The 12,961-nt window shown below is 37.1% G+C and overlaps 1 long non-coding RNA gene and 1 pseudogene across 1 annotated transcript in view; one reads left to right on the forward strand and one right to left on the reverse strand.

The window, feature by feature from the left end:
* LOC122291371 overlaps positions 1-6,257 on the forward strand; it is a 50,814-nt gene extending 44,557 nt beyond the window's left edge. The window contains exon 5 of the long non-coding RNA XR_006236605.1: positions 6,079-6,257. This is a non-coding gene — a long non-coding RNA (uncharacterized LOC122291371). The remainder of the gene's footprint in view (positions 1-6,078) is intronic.
* Positions 6,258-7,800: 1,543 nt separating this feature from the next.
* On the reverse strand, positions 7,801-12,586 carry LOC122291363 (annotated as a pseudogene).
* Positions 12,587-12,961: the final 375 nt, after the last annotated feature.

Raw genomic sequence — 12,961 nt, forward strand, 5'->3', positions numbered from 1 at the left:
GGGAGGGATTTGAGCACTACTAAATGCTATAGTTGCAAAGGTTATGGGCATATCGCTGCAAATTGCTCTAAGAAAACTTGCAACTATTGCAAGAAGCAAGGACATATCATCAAGGATTGCCCGATACGTCCTCCACGTCGTCAAGAAACTGTCTATTCAACTGCTGTTGAGGCTACTAGTGCTGCTAGTTCTACCTTGGTCACTTCCTCTCATGTTCCAGCTTCCACTTCTCAAAATCCCACCTCTATTACACCAGAAATAGTACAACAAATGATCATCTCAGCTCTTTCAGCTTTTTGTATTTCAGGTAAAACCAAATATGTTCTAAACCTTGGTATTTTGATTCTGATGCCACCAACCATATGATAAGTGCCTCTCACTCTCTTCTTAATATCTCACCGTATGCTGGTCCACTAAAAATTCACACGGCCGATGGTAGTGCCCTACCTATCACTGCCGTAGGTGATATTTCTCCTTTCTTGAAAAATGGTTTGGTGTCTCCTTCATTAAATACCAATCTGATTTCTATTGGCCAATTAGTTGACAGCAATTGTAGGGTGCCATTCACTTCTTCTAGATGTCTTGTACAGGATCAGGTGATCGGGAAGATGATCGCGAGGGGTCCTAAAGAGGGTCGGCTGTTTCCTTTATGTTTAGATTCAAAATCTGTTGAGTCAAATTCTTTATCTTCGTTTTCTTGTAATGTTGGTACTTTGAGTGTGAAGGATTGACATAGGCGTTTGGGCCATCCCAATTCTCACATACTTCATAGGTTGTTATCTTCCGGTTTAGTTGGCAATAAAGAGCTCTATTCTCTTGCTCAATTAAATTTTGATTGTGATACATGTAAGCTAGCTAAAAGTAAAGTTTTGCCTTTCCCTTCAAAAAGATCTCATGCCACTCGTGCCTTTGATGTTATTCATAGTAATGTATGGGGTATTGCCTCGATCGAATATCATGATTGTTATAAATATTTTGTGAATTTTATTGATGATTATACTCGTTTTACATGGATTTACTTTCTTCGTACTAAGAAGAAGTATTTCCAGTGTTCAAGCGTTTCTTGGCTTATCTCACTAATCAATTTTCTGCCTCTCCTAAGGTTCTTCGCTCCGATTCAGGAGGAGAATATATATCTAATGAGTATCAAATGTTCCTTCAAGATCAAGGAATTATTTCTCAACGTTCTTGTCCATATACTCCACAACAAAATGGAGTAGCTGAAAGAAAGAATCATCATCTTCTTGATATGGTCCGAGCTCTCCTAATTGATTCGGGTGTGCCCTCTCGTTTTTTGTGTGAAACTTTGTCTACTGCTGTGTATTTAATTAATAGATTACTTACTCTAGTATTAGACAATGTTTCTCCTTATTCTTTGCTATTTGGGCACTCCCTAGACTATTCTCAATTGCACTCATTTGTTTGTGTTTGTTTTGTGCATCTTCCATCTCACGAAAGACATAAACTTTCTGCTCAATCAATCAAATGTGCTTTTTTGGGGTATAATTATTTTCAAAAGGGTTTTGTTTGTTATGATCCTCAGGCTAAACGCATTCGAGTTTCTCGCAATGTGGTGTTCTTTGACAAACAACAATTTTTTCGTACTCATCTAGACCCTATTCCTCCTAGTTTTTGCGTTTTGCCAAATTTTTCAGATGAGGATACAACTTCTACACCAGCTTCCGCTTGATTTAAACCTAGTTGTGTTTACACCAGGCATAAATCACCTCATCCAGTAGATCTGACCGCTCTTTCTGCCCCCTCTGAGCATCTACCCGTGGCTCCTGATCAATCCCTTGACACATCTTATGATCCACCATCTCGTCGGCATACTTCTAGAGTCTCCAAACCCTCGGATCGGTATGGTTTTTCCTCTCATTCTTCTATGATTGCTACACTTTCTTCTATTGCTATTCCCTCCTCTTATAAGCAGACTATGGAACATGAGTGTTGGAGGAATGCCATGCAAGTAGAAATGGTTGCACTAGCAGCCAATGACACTTGGGACATTGTGTCTTGTCCTTCTTCTGTGAACCTATTGGTAGCAAGTGGGTGTATTCTGTGAAGCTTAGATCAGATGGGTCCCTTGAGAGATATAAAGCTCGTTTGGTAGCCTTGGGAAATAGACAAGAATATGGGATTGATTATGACGAGACGTTTGCTCCTGTTGCTAAGATGACGAATGTTCGTCTCCTTCTTGCCATTGCCGCTTCTCAGTCTTGGCAATTGCATCAGATGGATGTAAAGAATGCTTTTCTTCATGGTGATTTAAAAGAGGACATTTATATGAAACTTCCTTCTGGTATGCCACTTTCAACAGTTAATGATGTTTGTAAGCTGAAAAGGTCATTGTATGGTCTAAAACAAGCTCCCAGAGCTTGGTTTGAGAAGTTCTGCAATACCTTACTTGAGTTTCAATTCACTCAGAGTGAGTATGATGCTTCTTTGTTCCTTCATAAGAGTGATTCTGGTTTTGTTTTCTTATTGGTCTATGTGGACGAAATCATTATTACTGGATCCGATATTGAATTTATTCAAAGGGTTTAGATGCATCTTCATAAGGTCTTTCATATGAAAGATTTGTGACTGTTGACTTATTTCTTGGGGCTGGAAGTTCATAATCAGCCACATGGGTTATTTATTAATCAACATAAATACACCCAGGACCTTGTTCAGTTGGTTGGGTTAGGGGAGACAACTTCGGTTGATACTCCTATGGAAGTCAACGTGAAATATCGGAAGGATGAGGGTGATTTAATTTCTGATCCTACATTATATAGTAAGCTTGTTGGGAGTCTAATCTACCTCACTATCACATGTCCAGATATCTCATATGTTGTCCATATTGTCAGTAAATTTATGGACACACCTCGACATTTGCATTTAGTGGTTCTTCGTCGTATTATCAGATATTTGATTGGGACTCCTAACCGTGGGTTTTTTTTTCCTGCTAGCACTTCTCTACAACTTATGGCTTATAGTGATGCGGATTGGGCTGGTTGCCCAGATTCTAGGCATTCTACAACTGGTTGGTGCATCTTTCTTGGAGATTCACTCATCTCTTGGAAATGCAAGAAGCAAGAGTGTTTTTTTAAATCTTCTACTGAAGCTGAATATAGAGCTATGTCAGCAGCTAGCTCTGAGGTGATGTGGTTGCGGGGCATTCTTCAAGAGATTGGTTTTTCGAAAGACAAGCCAACTCCTCTTCATGGTGACAACACTAGTGCCATTCAAATTGCTGCTAATCTAGTATTTCACGAGCGTACCAAACATATTGAAGTGGATTGTCACTATATTCGTCAAGCCTATGAGGCGAAGTCTATTATACTTCCTCATATAGACGAATCTTCAAGTAGCTGATATATTCACGAAGGCGATGACTAGACAGAGGCATCAATTCCTAGTTAGCAAATTGATGCTAGTAGATACACCAGCATCAATTTGAAGGGGGGGGGGGGGGTTATTAGTGGATTATATTTATTTAAATAAATTCCAACGTTTATCTAATTAATTCCTATGTTTATCTACGTAGTTTGGGTGTAGACAGATTTGTACAGCTGTATAGGATTTGTAATTTGAATATTTAGATTGGGTAGATAAGTATGAGAAACATATCTTATCCAAGATTTGAATCCCTTTAAGATAGGAAGTCAGATTTCGACTTTAGATAAGTATGGGAAACATATCTTATCCAAGATTTGAATCCCTTTAAGGTAGGAAGTCAGATTTCGAATTTCCTATCTTTGTAATCTATTTTTTGCTATTTATGGATGAGAAGAAAGAGGAGGATGATTCAGCTAAAAGAAAATTGTTACCTGTAACTGCCTTATTTATGCTTGGGGATAACAAGGTGTTCCTATCCTCACCATTAGGAAAAGTAAAGCCTCGACCCCACCCATTCTTATTATAACATGAGTTTCATTACATACCTATTTTTGTATCGAGCAATTAGTAAATTTATAAAAATTGTATACTTAAGTTAACAAATATTTTATAGATTGACTTTTCTTATCTTAAAAATATGGAGGATACTTACCATGATATGTGGGACTGATTTTTTGGGGGGGAGAACACAATTTTTTGTGTCATCTATTGTCTAATCAAAGCCTCATATTGGCATAGATGAGCATACTAATGAACACAATTTTGGAGTCGTTCATCTTTTTTCTAATTGAAACCTCATTTTTCTTTCAGATCTCTTTGAGGTGGGAATCAAACCGGCAAACTGTGCTTATTTTGACCAAACCGAATTCAATTTCTGTCCAAATTCTATGTGCTGAAATGGTGAGGTGTGAATACAAAACTATGATCTCATATATAAATATATATATATATATATTCTAAGGGCAATTTTCTGCAATTTCTTTATGCAATATTTTTTTATAGGTAAATTTTGTAGTAGAGCAATCAGATTTTTGAGCTTTGTAAGATGCCTGCAGGCGTTATACTAGTTTAGGATTGCGTTTATATTAAACCAGATACCCTTGAATTACTTGAGGTTTACTTGCCGAAAGCTCCTTGTCGAGAGCCTATGCACCTCCAGGATTAGTGAGGACTCTGTTCTCGGAAAATTCCTTGCATACAATAGATAATTAAAACCTTTTCTCACAGCTCTTCTGACTATTGTCATGATTGTCACTTCTGTTGATGGTATACCCAAGTTTAAGCGCAATACAATACACACGCGCACTGATTATTATACATACATAAATGCACCCACCCTCATGTATGTATCTCTGTGTAAGTTTATATGTTCTTATATATGTGTGTGTGTGTGTGTGTGTGTGTGTGTGTGAGAGAGAGAGAGAGAGAGAGAGAGAGAGAGAGAGAGAGAGTCTATGTTTAATATTGCTTATGTTCCAATAAAGGGGCCTGATGACAAGTTTTAGCCCCCAAATTAAGTGGATGGTTTATCATATGCTTGTGGTTTTGACCACCACTGATAATTAAGTGGAAATTCTCCATGGATATAAAAGTCAAATCTGTTTTGATAATCTTACCCTTTACGACTTTCTTATTATTTTTAGAGAAGGAAATTTTGCTCCTGCATACCAAAGTTGAACTTGCAAAACTGTCCTTTGGGTATGTGCATTTAATTTTAGCTGTATTGAATGAATTAGAACTTTTTATAGAATTAAAATATTAATTTAGGGCACTTATAAAAATGTATTAAATTAGGGTAATTACCTTATAGTGAATCTTCAGTGTTGTACTTGCTAGTGAAAGTTGTCCGTGCTAGATTTAATTTAATAACATAGTCCTCTTAGGGTCTAAGGTAGAAGAGGGTATGCATATGGTAGATGTGAAGCATTAGTTTTACAATATGTTAGCTAAATATATTTGCAATGCACTAACCCATATGTGTGTCTATAATGTTAACACCAGGTAACTTACCCAAAAAAAAAAAAAAAAAAAAAAAATGAATGGCCTAGATCAGTGGAAGGTTAACATGTATAGAAAACTAAGGAGCCATGGGATTTTTTATAATCTTGTATTTAAAATCTCTAGTGGTGCTTGATATTAATAGAAGTATGCATGTCAACTTTGAAGAGAATACTGCATTTTTTTTGTTTTTCCTGATTTTCTTTACTTTTTGGTTTTCCAGATTTTAGTCATTGCAAGTAAGCTTTTCTAAATATGATCATTTTTCCATTAATTATCTCTAAGGTAATATGCATAATGCTTGTCTAATTCAGTGTTAAGAGTGGGTTTATTCTTGGGAATGAAGTCTAAAACCCTGGAATCCGCATCAACTGAATTTCAAGGTAGAAAATGATATCTATTTCAGATTCTTTTGCTTTCAGACAGTACAAGCCCTGGTATTTGCATCAACTGAATTTATGTTAGGCGATATCTACTCCAGATTCTTTTGCTTTCAGACTGTACTTAGCAATTATTATCAACTGATTTTCAGTATCCTCCGCCTTGTTTAAAGGCGTTTGTTTCGCTAACAATTTGATAATTTAATGACACCAATTTATACAATGGTCTCAGCCACCCACACCTTTTTATGACATCTTTCACATAATTGTTGGCTTTCTCCTATCTGACTGGAAGTTGGTCCTTAATATTCTTCAGACTCTGAAAATTACAGAGAATGCCTTGACTCTGTTTTTAAGGGTCCAATTAGTATCACATTACGACACCGTTTGGAGTGTCATGTTATTAGGGATGCGGCTAAAAATGAGTATGATTCTGAAGAACCAATACTTTTTTTGAGTGAGGTTACAATTGATCGTGGAATATCATCATACCTTACCAATGCTTGTTAGAATATCTTATAATTGAAGGCTACATTGGATTTTCCTTGTGTAATCTTGCAAGTGGAAAGCCTATACTGATTGGATGTGAAATGTCTCTTGTTTAGTTGTTTACCTATTGAAAAAAGCCCCTTGCCTAGCAAAATAGTTGAAATTTTGACTGCTAGTAGTGCACACATAATGTGTGTAGTTATTATGCATATGTAATCCATAATGCTTTCATTGTAATATTAAAGATGATTACTGCAACTTGTGTAGCTTTGTTTCAGCTGTACCTGCTGATGAACAATACTATTTGCATAACTTTCACACAGGAAATATTTTTGTTTTCCCCTTATGAGGGGAAGCAACATAAGCACACCATATAGATACAATCAAACAAAATAATTGTGGTGTTTGAGATGCTTGAAACATACAGATGGCAGCTGTTTAGTTAGCATTAAAAGCATATTAATTGTGTGATACTATGTGTACTTGGTCTGGGAAAATGTTTTACAATACTGGCAGAAATGCTCTAAATGTGATTTTTCATCGAGAAAATGATCATACTATACTTGATTCTTGAAGCATCTCAACAATTGCAGGTCCCTGGTATCCCATTCACACCAATCTAGTCCACATTCCTTGTCCTTCCGGCCTCTGATATTGGCCTATTATTTCTCTGACTCCTCACTTCCTTTGAGCGCATGATTTTATACAATAATTTTTTGCTTAGTAATTTGTAAATTGCATGAATTAAATTGGTATTTAGAAACATTCAGAAAAATTTTAATTACGATGAAATGACATATCAAATTGGTCTGTTGTATTGGTATTAAAAGTTTGAAAATGCAAATTGCTTATACTGTGTGGGTAGTTCAAATAGTCTTAAAAAGGAAAGCAACTGTAATTTTATCAAGTTTGTTGAATCTTGTTTACATTGAGTCAATGACTTTGAACAAATCATAATAAGCCTTAGTACACACACATAGTTTTGCCTTAAACATACGGTATATATATTTTGAAATGTAATAGCAATAAATATTAAATAGTATACAGTTTCTCTTCTTCCTCTACAAAACTTCATTTTCTTTCCTCAATATTTAATTTGTTATAATTATTAATTAAAACAATATTATGTTCAAACAACCCACAATCAGATTAAACAGATTAAACAATTTTTTTTTTCCTCAGATGCTTGACTAGTTAAATATATGGTGATCAACTCCCATTCAATGGCTGTTCATACTTAATGAGGCAGAAATTTATCAACTTAAGCAACCTTTTCTGGACCTAAATGATAAATTGGATAAAATTAGGGGAATTAATGAGATACTTGAGGAAAAAGCAATACTCAGTTACAAGTTTGGTAGAAAACGACATCGATTAATGCTTTTTATACCAATCTCATGCAACGCAAAGTGCCCAACATCTTGGCCTGTTTTGTGTGAAGTAAAAAAACATAAATCATGTGATATTTGCAGGTTTTTGGAAACTGGCTCAACTTCGCTTTATTTCCAAGAATGATAAAGCTTGCAAATTTTGGCTGAAGGTTAAGCAGTGGGACAAAAGTGAACCTTTTGTTTTGTTTTTCTCCAATTGAAATAAACTTTTCCAAGCAGGTTTTGGATGCGTATTTTGAAAGTTTCACAAATACTTTGGGTCAATGTAACTGCTGGCCAAGCTAAGCTAACATGTATGTATGGCATGAAAATTGCAAGGACTTGTTCAGTTCTCCTTAAGATCCTGCAGCCTCCTCTGCATAACTCCAGTTAAAAAAGCTGAATGCATGCATGCTTGCCCTGAAGCACTTGATACTACACTTCTCAAGAAATCCAAAACATAACCTGAGAATAAGGTTCAAAAGTGAGAAAAATCACATTTATTTTCAGTCTTGAAATAGAATCATTGACTTTAAAAGTACTTGGAGCTTTCAAAACTGTTTCTCAAACTTCAATTGAAATCTTTCTTTTATTAATTTGATTTTACCATAGTTTTGCATCAATATCTTTCCACCATTTACAATGTCTTCTCAAACTTCTCTTAACTTGAGCACCATTAAACAAACTCTCAGCCCTTTATCACTTGGAACCCAATGCAAATCTCTGGCTATTTCAGGTCTAGTCTTGTTTTTGTTCTACACTTTCTTGTTTAACCCTCCTAATTACCAACCTTCAGATCTCTTATCAACCATAAAGCAGAAATGTCCTTCCTCAACTCCCATTATCACCAATTCTCCTACCAACGTCAGCCACATTGTGTTTGGCATAGTTGGTTCCATGAACACATGGAAGTACAATAAACCATACATTGAAGCTTGGTGGCGACCAAACATCACCTAGGGATATCTTTTCCTAGACAGATCACTCACGTCGGAGTTACAACCTTGGCCTTCAACTTCTCCTCCTTTTCGTGTCAATGAAAATATCAATAAACTGAAAGTATACCCAAAAATTGTGAGGCCGGTTCAAGTTCTAATAGTATGCACAATAATGGGGACATTTAGACAGAGAGATGAAGATGTGAGATGGTATGTAATGGCCGACGATGATACTGTCCTGTTTGTGGATAACTTAATTGAGGTTCTAGCAAAGTTCAACCATTCTAAATACTACTATATTGGGTCAAATTAAGTGTGTCAAGTCTAACTTTGATTTCTAGTTTGAAATGGCATTTGGTGGTGGCGGGTATACTTGAGTTACCGTTTAGTGCAAGCATTGGCAACCAAGTTAGACGATTGTGTTGAGTGATATCTTTTCGATACTATGTTAGTCTTGAGAAAAGTTGTATGTGTTGTAGAATCAGTAATCAAGACTAAAAAAGCACCCAAGTTCAGGAAAATCAAATTACCATCACTTTCCACGCTGAGAAACATGCAGGCCCTGTTGAAATTGTTGTCGTGAAATTATACAGCCTCAACATTGTGGCCTCCGGATTCCAGTCCTGGATCTCCTCCGCAAACCCCTCCTATATTTCTTCCCTTTGCTCTTCTTCGGCCTCCTTACTATTCTCCTGGATGTGAAGAATCATGCATATGGTGATATTTATTACTTGAATAGGGAAGAATAAAACAAATAAGAAAGCGAGGTAATCATAACTAAGTTATTTACTTGTAGAAATCGCAGTGCATTAGATTTTTTAACAAACTCTCAATCCCTCTCCTGTTTCTTCTTTACTCAAAAGTTGTTTCTGCAAATAGAATTTTATAAACTGAAGGTGAAGAAGGTGGATGCGGGGATAAAGATAAAATTGGTAGAAAAATACCTGGATCAGTCAAGGATGGCGTATTCCAGTCTGGATCTAGGTAAAAAGTCCCGCTCTGGGATGTGAGCAATCTTGGGCCAATCCTCACCTCTCTCTTGTTCGCATCTTCGTAATAAGATGGGGCAATCATAAATTGCCAACGTTTTCAAAGAGGTTAGCCTACTTATTGCTTCAGGCAGTGATGTTAAACCAGAACATGTATTAATTGTGAACCGCTCAAGTGATGCCCAATGGCAAATCCACTCTGGTATAGCCATCAAGCTTGAACAATTTGAGATTACGAGCTGTCGGAGAGTGGTTACATATTGAAGCCCCAATGGGAGAGACACCATTTTCGGAATAATCTGAAACTCCAAAGAGATGAGGCTTTTAAGCCCTTTCCATTGCATCTGGTGCTCATCGTTGCCTAGATCAAGCAGAGGACAATCAGTAAGCTCCAGGTTTTGAAGCGCAGTGAGATATTGTACACCTTGGGAGAGAGACTTTAATTTAGGGCAGTAAGTTATCGTCAAATACTGGAGAGATATGAGGTTTTGCAACCATCCTCTGGCAGTGTTTCTAGATCCTCAATTTGACGTAAGATTATTCTCTTCAATTTGGAGAGAGGAGCAGATGAAAAGGCAATGGGTGTGGAGGAAGCGGAGGAGGAGGAGGAGGCATTCGTTATTGTTTGTTGCACTGGCTTCCAGCTGGCATTCCTTAGGTATAACACTTCTTTCAGATGTGGAAACATTGGCAATGAAGTCAACATAGGGCAATCCCATACTTCTAAATTTGAACGACGAGGAAAAGAAGGGAGTAGTAAAGCATGCCCCGTAGTACTCTCCGTCATTGATGATGTTTCAAAGGAATTTTCGTTATCAGTAGTATTGATATCCACATTATAATAGTCACTCATCCTCCACCAACCCTTGAGATTAGGACAGGAATAGAAATAAATTGCCTCCAGAGATGGAAAAATTGCTGTTGGAGCCGACGAAGAAGAAGAAGATAAAGATAACTCATTGTTGTCACTACAATCTGATACGTACTCTATTTCCACAAGGTTGTACAGCAAAATACTCTTAAGAGAGGGTAGTCGACTCAATGGTGGCAAATATTTCAATTTCCCACAACTGCTTAAGCCACATCGGAACCCTCACACCCCCATAATTATATATAAACAGCTTTTTAAGATTTGGGTGAGGATCAAGGCCTTCCAATGCCATTTCATCACGTGAATTAACATTGTCCCTGCTCCAACGTAAAGTCAAAACCTGAAGATGTTCCTTCTCCTTTAGATTTGCACCCTTACATTCTAATGCGAAGTCTTCCCCCCTGATCTCTAATTCTCCTCTTAAGCTGTTCAGTTTGTTTAGCTCGCTTAACTGGCCACTATCCTCTGGGGCCGAATTAGAGTGGACAACAAACTTAGATAATGTCTGGAGATTTTTCAGTTGCCCCAATTCACGTGGCATATAAGTCAAACTATCGCATCCATCATTGTAAAGATGCCTCAGGTTGACTAATTTCGTAATTCCTGTAGGCAATTCTTTAAGCGCAGTGCAACCAGAGAGTCTTAGTGTATACAAATTTTGCAACCTAGTTATGGAGTCGGGCAGCTTCTCGATTTTTTCATTCCATGAAAGATCAAGATCTCTTAAATGCTTCAACTTACATATGGAACTCGGTACTAAATCAAGCTGTCTTCCATGTAAATCCAGCACTCGCAAGAACTTCATACTTGAAAAGATTGCTTCACATGAAGTACTTGACTCTTGCAAATTCTCAAATTTACCAAGTGAAAGAAGTGTTCGTATCCTATTAGCTTTAGGCGAGGAAGTTGGAATTACAAAGGAAAAATCTCTATTGTTGACCAATGATACATGTCGAGTTTTCTCACCAACACTTTTTTCCTTGGATTCTAATTTGGTGATAAACGATCCTGCTACTGAGCTTGCAAGATCATGCATGACGTCGTGCATTTTAATCCAAATCACGTTTTCCAAATAATCCATTTCAGCTTCTTGAAAGAAGGATCTCCAAAGTAAATCCATGAAATACTCATGACCAACATCTTCAAGACATTCATTTTGATTGGAAAGTTTGATAAACCCCTGTGCTATCCAGAGATTTATCAATTTTGATTTTTCCATCACGTAATCCTTTGGAAATATACTACAATAAGCAAAACATTGTTTCAAATGTGATGGAAGTTGATCATAACTCAGCTTAAGAGTTGGTAAGATGTCATTTTCTTTTATTTTTGGCAGTTTATTGTTTTTGAAAGAAACCCACCCTGCATCAGAATTTTCCAAGGACAGTAACCTTCCAATTGTTTTGATGACAAGAGGGACACCTGAACACTTTTCTACAATCTCCTTTCCAACTTCCACTTTTCTAGAATTCACTGGCTCTTATCCGTTCTCAAATGCCACTTGCTTGAATAAACACCATGACTCCCTTTCGTCTAAACACTGTAAGGAATATTCTGCAATTGTTTGGGTAATTTGTGCTACTTTTTTACTTCGTGTAGTTATTAATATTCTACTGCCACTTGCACCAACCTCCAACAGTACTTTCAAATCATCCCATTTTTTAACATCCTCATTCCAAACATCATCCAACACAAGTAAGTATTTCTTTCCACCAATTTCTTTTCGAAGACCATGCACTAATGTATCCATTTCAACATTGTCTGGTTTCTTTTTTATTGCCGATTCCAGGATTTTTTCAACAACTTTTTCGACTTCAAAACTCTCAGAGACACACACCCACATTTTTAGCTGAAAATGTTTATCTATTTCCTCATCATTAAAGATGAATTGAGCTAGTGTGGTCTTTCCTAATCCTCCGATACCGGTAATCGGAAGGATTCCAACACTCTTTTTAACATTGGAATCATAAAGAAGTCTTTTTATGATCTCCTTCTTGGCATCCTCTCTACCAATAACTCCTGCCTCAGGTACATAGGAATGACTATCATTCCTCTTCCTACGGCTTACTCCCATCTCCACAGGGCGTTCCTCTAAGTGGAATTTCCTATCAATTGCGATGGCATCTAACTTCTGTCTAATTTCCTTAATCTTATGACCCATTTTCATGTTGCGCCTAAAACCGCCCAGAAATCACACCCACAATAGATAGAGACAATATTTAAGTGGTTCGGCAATTTGCCTACGTCCACTGAGCGGAAACACTATATTCAAAACAACTCTATCTCAAATGGCACACTACACACACTCTCTTGCTTCTCTCTCTCAATGGGATGAGTTTCCCTTCATATGACCTCTCCTATTTATAGGAGAGGCTCAACCCTTCTCCCTCCACATATGTGCTGGAATGCACAAACTAGACACTCAATGAAAGCACTTAGTGAGGAATATCATCATGTGAATTGGACACCACCAACACATGGGCACACATAGTGGATGGCACACATGGAGTGGGTGGATGGCACACATGGAGTGGTCCCTCAA

The sequence above is a fragment of the Carya illinoinensis genome, chromosome 13 (assembly GCF_018687715.1).
Source record: "Carya illinoinensis cultivar Pawnee chromosome 13, C.illinoinensisPawnee_v1, whole genome shotgun sequence".
Lineage (NCBI taxonomy): Eukaryota > Viridiplantae > Streptophyta > Magnoliopsida > Fagales > Juglandaceae > Carya > Carya illinoinensis.